Genomic DNA, 21,147 nt, shown 5'->3' with positions numbered 1-21,147 from the left:
CCTAATCTATGATCCATTGTGCATATACCTTTTTCTACAATCTATTGTTCTACTATTTAATATAATAATAGTCATTTATATTTTTGAATAGATCAAGTATACCATTTAGTCGTTAATTAATTACCAAGCCTTGAAGGGTGTTGGGCATTGAATAGTGCCAAGTTGTAGCATGGCACTTGCAACATAAAAGTGCAGTCATGTGGTATGTGGTGTGCAGTGTGTGGCGTCCATAGTGCAATGTGCATGACATGGTGGAAGTGTGCACAATATGATGGAAGCATGCGTAATATGGTGGAAGTGTGCACAATATGATGGAAGCATGCATAATATGGTGGAAGTGTGCATGAAGTTATATTAGCGTACTAAGGGGACACTGGTATAGAAGAGTGCATGTGTTGTATGGTAGGGAAGCCTAGTCTGTCATTCATGCAATACACTATATAGTGTGCTGGTTAAGTGGCTCGCACTATATATAATTAACATTTCAATTATGTTAAATACTAGTCTTTAAACATATATTTATCTGTGAAAATAAACACACCTCTTAGATATGTAAAAGAAATAATCATCTTAATTATAAATTAATTAATTAAAAGTGAAAGAGGACTTCAATTATAAATTAAAAGTGAGAGAAGAGTTCAATTGGTATCAAGAGGTAAATATTATTGTCTTACTTAACTTGCCACTCTAAAAGTTTACTTCATATTTACAAGTTTGAAAGGTAAACGCTAAATATTTAATTGTCAAACTTTTATAATATAAAAATAACGACTCTTTGCTGGATGATATATAAAACTGGCCTTGTTTAATCGCTCAAGAAGAACAAAAGAGGAGAAATAATTTCTGCCAAGTGTTCTGCTTGAAGCATCTGGCAGCATGTCTGCTCTAGCAAAAATCATATGCATCTCTCTCACAATTCAATGGACTCTTGGACTTTTTTCGGAGGCCCATAAAGGTCAGCAATTCAATTTCCCTCTCTCTGATAATAGTTTCATTGAAATAGTTCCAAATGCTTCACTAATCGAGGATAGCATTGAACTTACAAAGAGTATGTACGGTGAAAATTTAAATTGGACCCGGGGTTGGGCCTTCTACAAAGAACCCATTGAAATATGGCGTAAATCTTCTGGGACTCTTGCAAGCTTTCAATCCTATTTTCGGTTCAAAATACACCCTGCAAAAGAAACCAAAAACAATTTTTATGCTGATGGTCTTACGTTCTTCATGGCTCCTTGGCGTGCAGAGCCCCCACTGAACTCATCAGGTATGTGGCTCGGACTGTTCAACAGTACAACCAATGGTAAATCATCGACCCAAACAATTGCTATTGAATTTGATACGTTCAAAAACGATATAATTGATGAATTCTTTAGCGTCAATGCGCATGATCCGGATGATAATCATGTGGGCATTGACATCAATAATATCACTTCTATCAAGAATGTTTCTTTGTCTGAGAGGCTTCACAGCGGACTAACTTGGGAAGTGTGGATTGATTATTCTGGGCAACCTAAGGAGCTGAAAGTGTTTATGGCTAGTAACAGATCAGACTTCACTTCTCCTCGTCCTACAAATGCTACGCTCACTTATCCTCTGAATCTCTCGGATTTTCTGCCTGAAGAGGTCAAAGTTGGTTCCTCTGCTTCAACTGGACTTTCCAACCAGAGGCACAATATCATCGCATGGAATTTTTCAAGCGAAACCAGTTGGGGACATAATAAAGTAGAGTATCTTTCAAAGATAATTGCTCCTCCGGTGGCCGCCTTTATACTTATCCTGTTCGCTGCATTAATGTACAGGCTAAAGCGTAAGAAAGGAGTAAAATCAGTTAGAGACGTGCCAATTTCGGATCCCAACGGCCTTAAGAATGATGAAGTTGCTGAAAAATTCGATGATGAAATAAGTCTCAATGGAAGCCCTCGTGTATACAGGTACAATTGTAAATATTCAATGGATTAACGAGTTTCAGTAAGTTTGAATTTTCTTTTCATGCTATGGAAAATATTTCTTATTTATCAGTTCTAATGAATAATTCATAAGATACAATTCTTATTTATCAGTTCTAATGAATAGTTCATAAGATACAAAACTTACTTAAACTTAATGAACTTTCTAATAAAAACTTTCTAATGAATAGATCATAAGATACAAAACTTGCTTAAACTTAAGAATACAAAACTTGCTTAAACTTAAAGGAACTTGGTTTTTGTTAAAAAAATTATTAGTTTGAATTCTCATAGTAATATTATAATTTATTTTGTCATGGAGAATATCTGCTACTTATCAATTGATGAACTTAAAAGGTTTTCAAATGAATGATTCTTAAGACACAAAACTTACTTAAGGTTTTGCAATACTTCTGAACTAATTCTCATAAAACATAGGTTAATAAATCCACACTCATTAAACATCGCACACTAAGGTTTGATTCCCAAGCTAAAAGTGTTAAATAGTAAAAGTTGACTTATTTTTCAAGCTTAATTTCTTCTTTAGTGTGTTATGTTTAAGTATGACCCTATTTTCTAAAACTTATGTATTTGGATGTTCTATAAAATCTTTTAAATTGTTCCGTATTGAGACAGTTTTGAAGAGCTAAGTAGAGCGACTGCTGAGTTTAGCGAAGATTTACTACTTGGAAGGGGAGGATTTGGAAGTGTTTACAAAGGAAATCTAGAGGATGGAGAAACAGTGGCGGTGAAAAGAATCTCAAAGAACTCAGAGGGGCTTAAGCAATACAAATCAGAAATTGCAGTACTTGACAGCTTGTCCCATCCGAATTTGCTTCCTCTTTTGGGATGGTGCCACGAAAATAGTGGCGAACTTCTTTTGGTTTACCAGTACATGTCGAATGGCAGCCTGGACAGGTATTTATAGATATGTAATTTTGAACTTTTAGATTAGATTGTGTATATTTACATCAACATTTCAGATCACATTCTATGATTGTGTATATATTTTGTTATGATGATATTTTGAATCACATTTTATGATCTATCATTAGGTATTTGTTTATAATATTGAGCTTGTAGAATTTATTGTAGATATCTTTTTTTACATCGAACATTTCTATCACATTCTATGATCCACCATCAGGTATTTGTTTGTAAGAGCTTCTAGATTTGATTGTGTGCATCTTTTCTTACATCAATGTTTCAAATCACACTCTATGATCCATCATCAGATATTTGTTTCCTGGACGAGCTCAGATTCGAGATCTGAGTTGGAATGAGAGATTTAGATAGTGAGCGGCTTAGCTTCGGCTCTTCACCATCTCCACGTGGAATGAAGCCCACGCGTTCTCCACAGAGACATCAAATCCAGCAACATAATGTTGGACTGCAACTTTGTGGCACGCCTTGGGGACTATGGTTTGGCACGGTTGATGGAGCACGATAACACCTCATATTACACAGACCCTAGTGGAACCCATGGTTATATCGCACCGGAGTGCGCTGAAACACACAGGGCCAGCTCCGAATCAGATGTCTTCAGCTTTGGTGTTGTGGCTCTGGAAATTGCTTGTGGAAAGCGTGCGTTGGACAGAGAGCTTGTGGCCTCTAACATGGGTTTGGTCGGGTGGGTTCGCAGGACGAACGAAGCGGGACACATACTTGAGGCAGCTGACCCAATGCTTGATAAGGAAAATGATGGTAAGCAAATTGAACGCTTGATGCTCGTTGGATTGTGGTGCTCTGTTCATGACTATAGAAAGAGACCAAGAATACAGCGAGCTCTTCAAGCCCTCAACTTTGAAGTCCAAGTGCCCAAGCTTCCCCTCAAACTATCTGGAGGGACTTATCGGCCACTTAAAAAGAGGTTCAAGTTTATCAGTTCTGCCTTCTGTATTTAATGATAATGGTAGGAAGTGTGTTAAGGTTTAGGTTTACAAGAAATAAAACAGAAACAATAAAAAATCAAGTGGATTTTTAGATAGGATAGAGTGTGATCTTCACTTTGCTTTGGAAATGGAGGACCAGACAGAATAGAATTTGTTCAAAATCTGCACTTTTATAGTAGCCTCTAATTTTCCTAAGCATAGAATTTGTTGGAAATCTTCAGTTTTACCTCTTTTCTTTTTCATTCACATAATGTAAAGTTAAGTGTAGAAATATAAATAGATTATTAAATTTGATTTGTCACTAAATGCTATAGATTGACTTAAAGTTAATAGAGCTTTCTTTCACTTAATCCCTGAACTCATCAAAACTTTTTTTTTTAAATTGTGGATATAATGTTAAGTGTAGAAATTTACTTAAATTATTAAATTTGATTTATCAGTAAATGCTATCGGTTCATGACTTGAAAGTAATAGATCTTTCTTTCAGTTATTCCTTCAACTCATGAAAACTTTTTTTTCAAATTGTGCATATTATGTTAAATGTAGAAATATAATTAGATTATTAAATTTGATTTATCAGTAAATGCTATTTATTCGTGACTTGAAAGTAATAGATCTTTCTTTCAGTTATTCCTTCAAGTCATCAAAATATTTTGTTTTAATCGTACATATAATGTTAAGTGTAGAAATATAATTAGATTATTAAATTTAATTTATTAGTAAATGCTATTGGTTGGTGACTTGAAAGTAATAGATCTTTCTTTTAGTTATTCCTTCAACTCATGAAAACAATTTTTTAATTGTGCACGTGTGTGTGTGTGTGTGTGTGTGTGTGTGTGTGTGTGTGTGTGTGTGTGTGTGTGTGTGTGTGTACACATACACACATATTTACATAGATACACACGTAGGTGCATGTGCACATGTGCACACATACATATGAATAGAAGAAGAAAATTGTCAATTCATAATATTGCCTTTGATTATATTAAAGGCATGTAGAGCAACTCTAGCTATAGCTACAAAGAAAAAAATACTCGCATACTTTTTCAAATCCATTTAAAACATTCTTGAAATGCTTTGGTTAACATATTGATCTTTGGTATAATACAACTCAAGCCCTCGAAAAACCAATATATATTTTTTACTTTCAAAATAAATGGTTTATGCTCTTAACAAGAAAACAAAAAAGGCATCTAATGAACAACCATCACTATAAAGTATTAATGAATTGGATGTAAACTCATATTCTAAAACATACAACTTATACCTATGTTTTCATTTTGACAACCATGAAAATTGAACACAACACACAACCATAAGAGGGATAGAATGAGCAAAAGCATGAAAAGAAAAGAACAAAACCAATAGTGTCACACTAAACACCTTATAACTAAAAATTAAAACACAGTTAACAAATTGAATTAATTCATTATGTTTCATCTTTTATTCATCCATTCAACATGAGAAATAATGAAAAGTAAATTAGTGAACAAAAACCATGATTCCTACCTTTCTATTATCAAAATTAAGGTTAGGACATGTGCTCTTTGGGAGAATTTGTTTAAATTTGGATGCTTCAGAGGCATAAAAAATCATTTTTTGGAGGATTCCATAGGTTCCATAGAGCTAGCTAGGATGCAGGGGCCTTGGTTGAAAGTTTGGGAAATTAGGTGTATCAATTCCTCATGAGGTTTCTCCTATCCTTTCTCCACAATTAGAGAATGCTTTAAACTCTATTCCTATGTCAGTTGGTTCTCTTTCTAAGAAATATTTGTTTCTAAGAAAGAGTCTTATGGATCTCCAAAGGAGCGTAGCGATAAGGAATAGGTTCCCAAGAAATAACAGGGGATGGCCAACAATCCAAAAAATAGGTCAAGGTTGTTTGCAAATCCAAAAGGTAAGAACCTTTTTCCTCATTCCAAGGATTTGATTAGGGTGAGTTGTCGGGATGGAGAATATTTTATTTATGTCCTTGACCCCATCCTAGATCACTTGATGACATTAATGGAATTGACTTTGATAGGGAAATTTCTTGGTCCTCTCAAATATAGAAACTATGTGTCACTTTGTTAAAAAGAAATGACATCTAAAAAACCATGTGGAAATAGAAACCCTTCCAAGGAGCTTTATATCCTTTGATTTTTCCAATAAAGAAGACTATAATTATGTTCTATATGGTGGATCATGGGTGTTTGGAAAGATGACTCTTTCCTTCTAGAAATGGTTGTCTAAGTTAAACTATGATGATTCTTTCTTCTCAATTGTTATAGCTTGGGTTAGGTTTCTAGCTCTTCCTCTAGAGTTCTAGAACTTGGATGTCCTAAAAGGGTTGGTGAGTTCCTTTGGGGAACTCCTCTAAATTAACCTAAATACTTCATCTAACTCTAGACTATTTTATGCTAGGGTCTATGTGAACATTGGGAAACTAGAGAATCTTTCCTCAACTATTGAGATTAAATCAAATCATGGGGTTTTAAGGAAGGAAGTATAGTTTGAACCCCTCCTTTTCTCTTATTTTTTTTGTAACAAAACTATTCATTGGGTGAAAAGCTACATCATGAAGAAGAAGAAGAAAGTGGCTAAGCAGGGAGTCCCTTCTTCTTCAGCTCCTCCCTCCTTTGTTCCCTTTTCCAATCACATTTGGATAGAACAACTATCGACAAAACAAAAAGAATATTTTATGCTTTGGTAGAATCCTAGACACAAGGAGAAAGTCTTATTCCTTCACATCTTATATATCCAGAGCTAGTTATGATGGTTTTCCCAATTTCCCATCTAGTCACTGGGAAAATGGACCCACTAGCTCTTTCTCTTAAGGAACCAAATTAGGAGTAGGGTTTACTTTAGTGGAAAATCTAACTCATCAGAGACCCTAAATTTGGAAAAAAAAAAAAAGTGCACTTTTGGGGTGGCAATGTTGCCCGCACTTTATGAAACTAGGGTAGCATGCTTCGTCCAATCGACATTAATGATACATAATTACTTTTATTTTAGCGATGATTTCGTCAATAGAATTTAATCTTTTGACATGACAAACTAAATATTATCACCTACAATTTGCAAGGTTTGCCTCAATTGATGGTCATATTCGCCAATATGTGGTAGAAATTAAAGTTCAGTTATAGGCTAAATGCATATATTTTATAGTTGTCTCTTTTGTGGAGAGTTTCCATGGAAATTTTTTTTTTATCAATTCTCACTTTGGGCTAAAAAAAGATTTTATTATGGACACATGTCTTTATTTTGGGAACTGTCTCTAAATCTTGGTGTCCTTCAAAAGTTTTACCCGAAATAGGATTTGGGCTATTGATTAAGAACCATCTGATGGTTATAAAAATATATTTTCTATATTTTATATGATATAATATTAAATTAGGACAAGTTAATAAAATATTAAATTTTATTTGAGTTGTTAGGGTGCTACCCTTAAAAACTCCCATGGGGAGCTGTCCCTCAACCCTGCCCTGTATGGCAATAGGGAGCGCACTAGATTCACCAACATTTTATAGAATTTCAATACAATTGAAAATAATTGCTAATAGAATTAAAAAAATTATATTTAAAGAAAAAAATCACCAATAAAAATTAAATTTCTCCCCTAAAATAATGTTAGATTCGCCAAAGTTTTATAATCTTTTACAAAGGGAGGTTTCTCAAAGTTATTCTTGATTAGGAGGTTCCTTTGGCTAATAATCCTTTCTTTGAGATTCAGGTTTTGATGGGCTGAAGGGTCTGGGAAGTTCTAATAGTAGATGTTGAAGGAGGAGACATTAGGAAGATTGGTCTTAAGGAAGTCCAGAGTTCTATCCACATGGTGTTGCTAGGTAAGTACTTTAAGGTAGGGGGGATGACTGAGTGAGTTGCTATGTCTTTTTGAAAGGGGTTAGAGAAGCTTTCCTTAGATTTCTAGGAGCCTCTACCTTCATTCATTCTATAAACCCATTTGTTTCTATTTTTGAGAAAATCCTTCAATTGGTAGATAGAGCTCAAAGTCAATGGGTAGAGGTTAATAAGATGAGAAAGAAATTCTTGGCCTCCAATTTCAATATGGTCTCTAAGATAAAGGCCAAACTTGATGTGGGAGGGAAGAAGCCCGTCTTGGGAAGGAAAAACAAAAAAGAAACTAGATAAATAGAAAGTAAAGCTAATATTATGGATGGAAAATAATAGATCATCTAGGAGAGCTTTACTATATGTTCTAAATGAAGATTGTGTCCTAGAACATAAGAGGATTGAATGCTCCTCACAAGCAAGACGTTATGAGAAATATGGTTGAAGATCATACACCAGGTATAAATCTGGTCCAAGAAATAAGGATGCCAAGTGAAAATGTGGAACTACTCTCTTTTTTCAAAAATGGTAAAGTGTTTGGTTCTAGTTCCCAAGGAGAATCAGGAGGAGTAGCATTCTTTTGTAACAAGGCTATTGATTAAGGTGAGTTGATCTTTTCTGAGAACAACCTTTTGTGTATTTTGTTTCTTCATATTAGGAATAAATTATCTTAGATTCTCTCCAAAAATTATGCCCCCAACACAAATGTGGTAAGATTGGGTTTTTTTGGAGAGATTGGATGCCTTTAGACACCCTACTCCTATGGAAACTTGGCTCATTTTGGGGGGACTTCAATAATACCATAAGAGATTTAGAGAAGGTTAGATGAGTTTTGATCCAAATCCATTTATAGGATAGGTTGGATCTAATGACCTTCATTAGCTCTCAATCTCTAGTGGATGTTTATCTTCAATTGCTAAATTTTATGTGATCTAACAATAGAACAAAGGAAAACATGATTCAAGTTAAGTTGGATAGGACTCTTCTCTTGGTTAACTAGCTAAACTTGTTCTATTTCACCCTAGTGACCCTTCCTACAATAGGTTTAGTTCATTTTTCCTATCTCTCTAGCATCAAAAGCTTCAACTATTAAGATGAATTCCCCTTTTGAATTTGAAAAAATATGGTTGGAACATCCTAATTTAAGAGGAAAAATCCAAGAGTGGTAGGATATCTAGATAGATGGGTCTGCTATGTTTATGTTGGTAAAAAAAATGATTTTTAATAAAGGTAAGGTGAAAGCTATATGTGAGTTAGAAGTGTATACAAGATTCAAGGGATTTTCAAGGATTGGGGAATAAAGAAAAGGTTGCCTTGTTGAAATACCATGACATTATTACTATAGAGAAGAATTTTTGGAAAAAGAGATCTATAACATTGTGGTTGAACTTAGGGGGTAGAAATTCTAAATTCTTTTGTATTACTATATCTAAACACAAGGTTGTTAGAAGATTCTCTAGAATTATTTCTAACTCTAGAATGAAAATGTCTAGTAAAAAGATCTTGGGAGAGTTTCTTTTCTTTTTCTCTTCCCTTCTTTCTAAAGACCTAAAACCTTCTTCAAAGGATGTAGTGTGCTCTCACAAGTAATTTATCATTGACAAGGGTATTATGGGAGAATCAACTATAAAGGATACTATTGGGTGTAAATAAATTCTTCATTTGTATGCTTTTTGCATAGGTCAACTTATTAAGTGTAAAAAAACTATGTTTTCATCTTAAATACTATGGGTAAATGACAAGGAAGAATAGTTGGAATCTTGGATTCCCAAATTAAGATGTTGCATGTGACCTATCTTCGTTTGCCTCTTGAAACTAAACCCCTTGATTCCTTTAGGGCTTCCCTGGTGGATGGGTTTCAAAGAAAATTTTCTAGATGGGAAGGTTCACTTCTTACCCAAGATGGAACATTAAAAAGTTTATAAAGTCAAATCGTCAAAGTCTTCCAATTTATGCCTTAAAAGTTTGTTCAAAATTCTTGGATAGTTTCAAGAATATATAGAAAGAATCCAAAAAAAAATATTAGCATGAGAGTGGAAGAAAATAAAATAAGGGGACACATTGACAATATTTATTTTTAATTAATAGCAAGAATTTGCACTAGGATTGTAACACACAAGCGAGAATCATTCTTAACAAGAGGAGCACTAGCACCCTTAAACACCTTTTCAATGGGTCTCTTTAACTCCCTTCAAAAATTCAATTAGTGGTGATCAGTTAAGGATCCATTCTACAAATAGAGAGTGGAGTTATCATATTCCAAACTTTGAGAGATGGAACCAAGCTGAGACATTAGTAGAATGGAGCTAAGTAAGATGGTCTCTAGAGTTAAACAAATACAAAAATAAAAAAACAAAAATCAAGCCCAACTTTTAGAAATTGTATTGACCCTTATAAATTCACCAAAGCAATTAGTGATTCCTTCAATCACCTCATCATCCTATAATTCAAAGGAAGACCAAGGATATGGACCCATGTAGGAACTGCAACATTAAGATGGGCCACTAGGTAAAACCTAGGGTACTATTTATAGAGCTAGATAGGATCTTTCCTATAGGAACATGGACCCAAGGCAAAAATATGGAGACGGTCTTCCTTAAGAGGAAGAGAGAATCCAAAGAAACATTTAGGAAAGGAAGAGATAGTAACAAAAAAACCCTTTAGGCCCCAAGAGTTAAAAATAAACTTTTAGGCTAGTACAATATCTGGTTAACAACCTTCAAACTTTCTAACTAGTGCACTCTATATTTTAGAAAGGGAGTGGTCTAGAGAAAGGGCCACAACATTAACACAAGTTCCTTCTACATATTTAACAACTACCACTCCACCTCTTGAAAAGAAGGAATCCTTAAAAAATAGATTTTCCCAAGACTTCATAGACATATCTTTTTGAAAAGAGGAGAGAAGACCCATTTACCTTGCAGATAGCCTCCACCTTTTAGGGACCTATCACACTAAAGTTTACATCTAAGATCTCTAAGAAAAGGAATGAGATGGTCCCACATTAGACATCATGGATGCAACCCCTATGAAAATCTAAAATACCATCATCTCCAAGCTTTCCAAGGTCAAGAGATTCCACCAAACTCCTTCTATTATCAAGCTTTAACCCTACTAGGGAATCCTCACTAGTACTTGCAGGAACCATATTTAAGCTTTCCTTAAAGATGTAATTGATGATTTGATATTCCTTACATATCTTTATGAATATATAGAGGTATATTATGCAAATGTTATTTATAAAGATATATTATTTAAATAAAATAGGGCTCAAAATTTATTCAAATAACCACATATATAACATAGGAATTAAACAACCGTACCAAGATCCACTAAGTGGTAGAAATACTAAGACAAACAAAGAGGTAATTATCTTATCCATATATTTCAAACTTTGGATATGAATAGAAGCCTAGATTTGACAAACATTCTACTACTCTATTTTATTCCCTATAGATATGATTGAAACTAACAAAATCCAATGAAGTGCATGATTTAATAATGTAGTTAACAACCATAACTAATTTCTAACTTACATCTTCATAATGTTATAAGTCAATAGATGCATAACCATCTATCAATCAAATTTACAAATAGGTGATGCAGGAGCATCCGAAGATCAAGTTTGTTGACTTAGATTTGGGTTTTGGTCGAGATTTACATTTGAGGGTCATAACTTTTGACTCGGATGTGGGTTTTGGCTGAAATTTTTGAAAAAGTTGCATGAGGAAGAAATATCATCTTAGCCTCTGAAATTAGATTTTTGTGTTTTTGTTTCAGTTTTTTAGAAAGTTATTTTTGTAATAAATCTAAAATCATATTCTTGATTTTGTAAATTAGTTGGCAATTCATCTTGCCTTGGTTGGGAATTTTCTTGGGAAAAATCAAGATTCGTAGAATGAGTTTTCAAAATTACCAAAAATAGAAAAATTTGTTTTCCCAAAAATCTACCAAATTTGGTAAATTTTGAAATTGGAATAAGTAGTTTTATTTCTTTCATTGGAGGAGCAAAGTGGAGTTGGAAAAGTTTAATGAAGAATTTGGCATTCTAAAACTTCTGTGTTGTGTAATTTGAGTAAGTGCAAGAAGTTGGATCTCACTTTTGGGCAAAAAGTGGAAGTGTTTTTCCTAGTTTTAAAATTTCTTGTCAATTAATGTCAAAATTTGAGGCATTTAGAGATTGAATATAAAAAAAGTGTAGGAATCAAAATTGTAGTGCTCAGAATCTACTTTTTGAATATGTAATTTATTTTTGTACCCATATGATAGTTTTTTTTTGGTATGGATCTTTAATAATGACTTTTTCAAAATGTTTATTTTAGGACCATACTACACTTGTGTATAGACATTAAAATTTGACACAAATAAATAATTTTTTGTAAATCCTTTTACAAGAAGTTACCTAACACACCAAAGATTGATGAGAATATTTTCCTTGAATTTTTATTGAATAATTTGTTTATTATTAATTTTTAATTGGCTATAAAGGTAAATTTTAAAACCTCTTATGTACGAACAATATAATTTGATCAAAATTTCACTTTTTTCAAAAATTATTTTCTTTAACTTCAAAAGAATTGTATCTAGATTGATGACATATAAATTAATTTAAGAAAAACCATAAAATAAAAAAGTTATTAAAGTTTTAGTGAGCCTCGCTATTTTACATTTAGGTACCACATTTGATTAAAAAATAATGCAAGAATGTTAAATAAAATCATAACACTATAAAACTTATATTTCTTAAATTAGGACACTGAGAACTCTAATAAGTTTTTGTTTTGTTAAAAAATTGATCGGGAAGACCCTCTAAAAATCATGGCAAGACTTGAATTTGTTAGTTCAATGCCTTAGCCAAATCTTTAGAGATCAAGGCATAGGCTTGGTCTCACCAAGCCTTTCCCGAACTCAAATACGAGGTTAGAAAAAAAATACCGCCCCATGTTGTAATAAATGGACACCCATTTTTTAAAATTCAAAAAATGGGTGCCAGTTTTGGAAAAGTAAAATCAACATTTTAAATCCCAAAAAAAAAATTTAAAAAATTATGGTTTTTTTTAGCAATGGGTGCACGTTTCTTCAAAAAAAAAAAAATTTTTTTTTTTTAAATGAGCACCCATTTTTTGAAACTAAAATATGGGTACCCGACTTTTAAAGAAGTGGGTGCCCATCTCTTAAAATTTGGATTGGGTATCTGAGCCTAATACAGGTGCCCATTTCTAAAAGAGCATGATCTCAATCCATGAACTTCTATAGATTTGAGACCCAACTTCTCACTTCCACCCATTTTCTGAGTTATTATTTTGAAAAGTTTGGGTTACATCAATAGGCATGCTCCATCCAACAACACAAGCACACTCCACACCATAAAAAATATAAATGTCCTTTGTTGAATTGTTATGCAGTTTTGGAAGAGTTTTACCATATGCATTATTGGCTTCAACCTCCAAAAATAAAATTAGTTACTAGATAGAAGCTATTCTTGTTTCAAAAATCAAGCCAGATATCATCTTCTAAACTTTCCTTACCTTTATGTCTTTTGAACGTAGAAATTTTTTTCTAAACTTCAACACTGCTACGAGCACTTTGTAGCATGTAGGAAAAGATTGTATCGATTGCCAAAAAGAGTTCTTACGTGGAGTGGCATTAAGCTTCACAGCAAGATCATTTTAGTGATATTCCCATCAAAATAAAATTTATATAATTATTAAATAAAAAATTAATAAATAAGAATAATATAAATATTGATATAATTATAATATAATATTTTAATTATATAATATTTTGTATTATAATTTTTATATTAAAGTATGAGAATGAATAAATAATAGAATTTTTACTATAAAAATTTATTTATATTATATTATTAAAATAAAAAATGTGTTATAAATCAAATATGTTATATCAAAATATAAATTAATGAGAAAACTATATATATATATAATTGAAATTAATAAATATTTTATAGATTAGGAGTACATATAATTAATAAATCAAAGTTCACAACCCCTTGCCTCAAAATGACACAATAGATTGAAATAGAAATATAAAAACTTATTATATTTTTATTAAGATACGGAATACAAAGGATATATGAAATTAATCTACAAAGCATATTGGAGAAATGCACAATAAATTAAAATTCCCACAGGGGACTTTACAATATTCCTTACCAAAGTGTTGAATAAGACAAGGTATAGAAGGAAGCAAAAGTTAAGAAGGTAAAAGAGAAAAACTAGGAGCAAATGTTAAATAAGATTAATTTTCAATTTTTAATTGTATACATGTGGAAAACTATCTTATTAGTAAAAGAGAAAAACTAGGAACAAATGTTAAATAAGATTAATTTTCAATTTTTAATTGTATACATGTGGAAAACTATCTTATAATAGGATTGTTGGTAAATGTATTAAGTCTACTACTTTGGTTTAGTTGTTTTAAATATAGCTTTAGTTGTATCTAGGAGGTCTACTTTGATTATAACACCTTGGACAACAATAATTTATTTGATTTGAGATTGAGAAACAAAAAGGTAACTTATACACAATAATCTTAAGTTTTAAGGTTCAATGTTATAATGAAATATATATATCGTACATCTATTTTTGAAATTCAAAGTAGCCAAAAATGGGGGCCAATCAAGAAAAAATAATGTTGCAAAGCAACTATAAGTCAAATATAGAACATTTAAACCTAACCCTGCTTTTAGTTTTAAAACCCCCACATTAGAATGTCTCAAAAGATAACCAGCATTAAGAAACTAAGAAAAATCTTAAACATCATATATACATAGCCCATAATAAAAAAGAGTCGAAAGAAGCACCATGAATAGAGCCCAAATGGGCCAAATTCCATAATAAACAACATAATGAAAACTACGAGTTTGCATATTCTTATGAGTTTTCATGTACACAACACAATATTTTGCACTCCATTTGAGCACATGTTGTCCACTATATCTCTTTATGAGATACACCTTTTGTAGTGGCCCACCCAGAGATCCTTGGAAAAAGGATTCAATACAAGAAAAGATAATTTTTAAAAAAAAAAAGTATGGGTGTGCATGAAACTTAACATATGAGGATCACAAAAATCACAATGGAAGACTTAAGCACAATCTTAGCAACCAACGAATCTCCAAACGCCACTACCCAACTGACACACACAAACAGAGAAGTCAAAAACAAAAGATGACAATGGAATGAAGAATCTAAGATTTTTCAAGGCTTGAAAAGTTAAGGAAACTCAAATGGTACTTCAAACACCAAAAAATGATCCCTAAAAACTAGTGGAGATTTTCTCTATTTTTCGTGCAAGGACAATAGTAGATAGAATTCTAGCATGAGGAAGTACATCACGCCACATGAGAAACTTCCTTTAGCATGAGGAAATGCACCAAATGGCATGAGAAAGTACTTGGCTTAGTAGCCAAAACACACAAAACTAGTGTGGGGTTTTGCACAAGGAAGTGCTAAGAGCTGCATGAGAAAACCTAGCACACCATGCAAACTTTCACACTTTTGCAGGAGAAAGTGAATTTTTTTGCAAGGATCCAAAACAGCAATCCATAAAACATAAAGTTAAAAAGCTAAGAAATGAATTTCCTCTGCACCAGGGAGTACTGGATCCACCAATCAAGGCATAGACACTCAAATGCTAAACAGTAAGATGGAAAAATACAACAACAATCTAAAACAAAGCAGTAAAAGAACATACTAAAAGTAATATCGCAATGAACTAAAACTACCAAAATAAGTGTACAGTTCTTGTCAACCATAATAGCATCATAAGACCTCGAAGGCCTTAGCCATCCCCTGTGCGTAACATTCCAAACTGCAAACTAGATGGTCGGAGTTGTCTTATAAGGACATCACTACTAAAACATAATAACATGATAAGAAAGGAAATCTAACATGCTAAACCAAATGCAATAGATACTCCAACTAAGAAACTAACCTCATCTAATCATATGTTGAACATCATAATAAGAAAATGCATCAATAAACTAACATCATCAAAAATGGCTAAACAAGCATTCTAATGAAAGCATAAATCACAAGAAAGCATGCTCTAGAACCCAAAGTACTAAGTAAAAATATCGAGCAATGGTCGCACTAGGACAGTAAACCATCTCTCTACACTAGTCCCTAGTAGTGGTATAGGTAGCTATGCCTGCCAACCATGTGAAATCCATATGTCTATTCTCGTCATGCTGATGGAGATAGCAATCCAACCACACACACACATAAAGCACAATTTCCATGGCTAACACTCACCATAGACAGTAATGATGATTGAAACCAAGAACATGAGACAATGCAAATACTACAAGTCTTGGTCAGACACTCAACAAGCTACTATGTAGGGGTTGACATTGTGGAGAGTCACTTGGCATCAGAAATCCCAAGCTAGTATTGGCAGCTCAAACTTCCCAACAAAAGGAGCACATCCTAAATCTTTTTATTATCTTAGTTTTATTACCACCCAATAGTTTTATTTAGTTATTACTTACTTAAAACTTCTTCTTCCAACCCATGGAAGTAGCCACTTGGCTGTGAGATAGAAGCCCCTCCATATGCTACCCTATCCTACCCATGCTCATCCAATGATAAGTTCTTATAAGCATTCATATTCCAAACACAACCCCAAATGATCATAATCTTTGGCAAGTCCATGGAAGATCGGGCCTCGCAAGTTACCCAAAAAATGCATGCATACATTCTTGTGTGTGGTGCACTACCATCATGAAGATCATAATACAAGAACTGGATGAGAACACAAGAAAAATATCACTCAACTGAAAACAAGCTTAGGAGAATAGATGTGGTATGCATCCCAATGCAACATACAAGTGAAACAATGGTCTGACTAACATCCAAATTGGATGATCCAAGTCTACGACCAACATCATGCCAAGAAAACTTAAGAAAACAAGGTGGCATGCAAACCGAGGTAGAAACCCCAAAACTGGATAAATTTGAAATTAAAACCCATTTGGTCTTTGGAAACAAAAGCCTTGAAAATCTAATAAAATTTGGGTTCGGACACCATATGCAAAAATAGCTAACATAACAATGCAAAAACCCAAACCCTCATCCCAAAAACTGGGAAAATGTCCATACCCAACCAACTAGGCAGAACCAACAAATAGAAATGGAGGAGAATAGTAGTTCTCAACCTCTAAACAAACAACTACCATAAACAAAACTAGAAATGGAGCTAAAACATGAAAACAGGAAAACCCTACTTGATAGCCAAAAGGACTAAAATGGAAAACACCTGGGTAAAATAAATAATCGATAGATACGGTCAAAAATGATAATAAAGCAAGGTCTCCTTGAGCTAGATCCAATGAGTCCACCCTCATGAATATTCCATGCTCATAGCTCTCACAATGGATATAAGACCAATCCTTCCGAAAATGATTTCAGAAAAGTTTCTCAATTTTCCAATTTTCAAATGTGAGAAGTGAGGAATTAAATTCCTCTTTCAATACTTATTGACATTTCGAGTGAATAATCAATTGGGGAAAATAGCTAGTTAAACTATCTAGACTTTAAATCAACTCAAACAAAAATAGGCCATTCCTAGCAATACTAATTCATCTACAACAAAGCTGCCATAAATTAAATTCAATAAAATTTAAAGCCAGAAAACCCAAAATCACAGAAATTACCATAACTTCTTTTACGACAAAGCAAACCTTTAAATGCACAGACACAGTCACAAGTCTAGTCACAAAATGCAAATGCATTCAAATTTAATAATCACCGAAAAGTTTAATTTAAACAATTAAATAAGAATGTATTGACCATACAAGGACTACATTGGTAAAATATGAATAGTTGAATCACTAACTCCATGTGCCATTACCAGGGATATAAATCCTACATACTAAAACACATGATCAAGTGCAATTGCATATACTAACATAGCCAAAGCAATAAATTCATTAAATAACTACTTTAACCATTTATTCAATTATGTTGAAATAATTCATTTACATCACTCACATTCACATAAAACATAATGAAACAAGAATGAAGTAAATATCCATAGCACAAAATCCATCACATAATAGAATTAGAGATATGTCCAAAATACCAAATAACCAAATATCATCATAGATCTACAATCATCTCTAAATGACATCAACATGGAATTATGATAAATTAAACAACATAGTAGCGAAACATCCATGATACTGAAATCAACCTGTATAACATCCAACCCTTAGGTCATCTCAAACGAAACATAACAAGAGTATCAAGTTTCTCGCAAATCAAAATATAACAAGCTTTAGACTGCAAACATGAGAGGCACTACATCCTTCCCTACTAGCATAGGATTACTCCTAGAAGCTGGCAAAAAGATAGGGATACAATCCTCTCAATTGTGTAGCATCTTCCCAAGTCGCAAAGGTCTCATCACTTGGGTCCCAATGGATTAGTTTTATGATTATGTATATCTCTTTTTACATTAACATTTCGGATCAGTTCTATGATTAGTATATCTTTTTCTACATCAACATTTCAGATAACACTTTATGATCCATCGTCAAGTATTTGTCTGTAATTTTGAGCTTTAGATTTGATCGTGTATATCTTTTTTGACATCTACCTTCTAATCACAGTCTATGTTCCATCATCAAATATTTATTCGACGGACGAACCCACATTCGAAATCTGAGTTGGATCGAAAGATTCAGAATAGCAAGCGGCTTGGCTTCGGCTCTTCACCATCTCCACGTGGAATCAAGCCCACGCGTTCTGCACAGAGACATCAAATTCAGCAACATAATGTTGGACTGCAACTTTGTGGCACGCCTTGGAGACTATGTTTTGGCCCGCTTGATGGAGCACGAAAACAGCTCATACTACACAAACCCTGGTGGAACCCGGGGTTATTTCGCACCGGAGTGCTTTGAAACACACAGGGCCAGCTCTGAATCGGATGTTTTCAGCTTTGGCGTCGTCGCTCTGGAAATTGCTTGTGGAAGGCGTGCGTTGGACACTGGAAAATGATGGTAAGCAAATTGAACGCTTGATGCTCGTTGGATTGTGGTGTCCTGTTCATGACTATAGGAAGAGACCAAGAATACAGCGAGTTCTTCAAGCCCTCAACTTTGAAGTTGATGTGCCCAAGCTTTCCCGCAGAATATGTAGAGAGACTTATTCAGAGGAAGGCTTAAACATCACATATTAAGGTTTCATTATAAGACTAGAAGTGTTAAATAATCAAAGTTGACACATCACATATTAAGGTTTCATTATAAGACTAAAGTGTTAAATAATCAAAGTTGACTTCTTTATGAAACTTAATTTTTCTATTAGTCTGCCATATTTAAGGGTAGCCTTCCCTTATTGACTTCTATAAAAGAGGTTGAACCTTATCATTTCTGCCAGCTGTATATTATGATAGGGAGTGTGTTAAGGTTTCAAGTCTGTTGTTTAAGTTTATAAGACATAAAACTAGAACAGTGAAACATGAAGGGGATTTATAGATAGGATAGATTTTGATCTATTGTTTTGCTTTGGAAATGGAGGAGCCGATGTAATAGAATTTGTTAGAAATCTGCACTATTATCATAGCCTTTACTTTTTCCAAGCATAGAATTTGTTGGAAATCTTCACTTTTGTCTCATTTTTTTCCATTCACATAATATTAAGTGTAGAAATATAATTAGATTATTAAATTTCATTTATCAGTAAATGCTATTGATTGATGATATCAAAGTAATAGATCTTTCTTTCAGGCATTCCTTCAATTCATAAAAACATTTTTATTAATTCCTTATATAAATATTATATATGTGTGTATATTAAGAATTGATTATGCTTATCAAATCACAACATGATGAACACAATGATTAGCTCCCAAGATTGATTTGGAGTCTACAATTCATTTGGAATTGAGCAATCTCTAATCTTCACTCCTTTGATAATGGTTCCAACAATCTCCCCCTTTGTGATTGATGGAAACCACAACACTATTTATACAACTTAATTCCTTAGCAAAAACTTCACAATGTCTAAAGCAAATTCTTTGACAACTACATACTCAGAAAATAATATCATGTTTTATTAACTTACTTTTCTTTATCTTCAACATCTCCCCATTACATAGTTGACTCTTTCTGGTGCACTATAGCTTTTCTTTCTCATTTGTTACTTCTACCTTTCTCTATGTCTCACCACTCTGTACACCTTTTTTGTGCAAGTTCTCTTCTTAGTTTTCCCCCTTGCTCTATTCACTTGTTGGTCATCTTCCTTTCTCTTTTCATAATGCTCAATCACTTCCCCCTTTTCTCTTTCTGTAGGTACTATAATTTAGTTATCCCACTTTGATAATAATGCCAAAGGTGTATACCTATCACCTTTATCTATGTGACTACTCCCCATATGGAGTATTCCCTTACTGATCATCAATCTAGTGTAAGTTGTAATCTTTAAGGATCATTGATTAATTTCTGAAATTTTTCTTTACTCTAGTCATAATAGGCATATGACCCCTGACTTTTCTCTAAGATACTCAAATGTATCCTTTTGAAGAGGTTTTGTAAAGATATCTACCAATGGTTCTTTTATTGGAACATATTCCAATCCAAACTATATATCTTGTACTTTCTGTCTCAAGGAGTGATACTTAATGGAAATTTGTTTTTTCTTTGAGTATATTATCAATTTATTAGTTATGTTGATGGAACATGTATTATCAGAATTCATTACCAATTAGTTCTTTTACCATTTCCTAAATACCTTCAAGTATCTATTTAATCCATACTACATGTGTACAATTTATCATTGTAGCTACAAATTGAACTTTTGAGAAACTCAATTTTTCTTTTGGTTGGCCCATGGTACCAATCTTCTTCCAAGAAAGAATGCATGACTACTTGTTCTCTTTCTATCATCTACATATATTGTCTAGTCAACATCTGTAAAGATACTAAATTCAAATGTTCCTTTCTGAGTGTACCATAATCTATATTCTTCAATACCCTTCATGTATATGAAGATTCTCTTTATAGAAGTCATGTGTGACTCTTTAGGATTGAAAAAGACTATTTCCACTATCCCCATTATTTGTGAAGTATTTGATCTACTGTGTACTAAATACTATATTTAAAATAATTTGTTTTTCCTAATTTTAGGAAGAAGCCATAACTTTTTGGTAGTATAAATATTTGCAAGATGTCTAAATGTGGAAAAAATGTCCAAGTTTAGAAAAATAATCTAAATATAGGATTCTTCTCTTAAAGTTGAAAACGGATACATTGATAGGATGATAACTTCCAAGAAAAAACTAGGGAAGAAGGGAATGCAAAAGTTTAGTAAGGAAAGTGGAGGCAATTATTCTTATAGATGGAAATTATTATACTTTTCACTATGATTTTTTAGATTATTTCAAATGTATAATTTTTTTAGAAAAAATTAGTGATTCAAAGAGGGTAGTGTTATTTGGATAGAGAGAAGATT

At 33.0% G+C, this 21,147-nt stretch overlaps 1 pseudogene; it reads left to right on the top strand.

The window, feature by feature from the left end:
- The first annotated feature begins 876 nt into the window (after window positions 1-876).
- On the top strand, window positions 877-18,693 carry LOC149537452 (L-type lectin-domain containing receptor kinase IX.1-like; annotated as a pseudogene).
- The last annotated feature ends 2,454 nt before the right edge of the window (window positions 18,694-21,147 follow it).

The sequence above is a fragment of the Cupressus sempervirens genome, chromosome 9 (genome assembly GCF_028749045.1).
Source record: "Cupressus sempervirens isolate cs-2001-9-10 chromosome 9, ASM2874904v1, whole genome shotgun sequence".
NCBI classification, from domain to species: domain Eukaryota; kingdom Viridiplantae; phylum Streptophyta; class Pinopsida; order Cupressales; family Cupressaceae; genus Cupressus; species Cupressus sempervirens.
The sequence above is the reverse complement of the archived record's forward strand: the minus strand, read 5'-3'. Positions and strand labels throughout refer to the sequence as shown.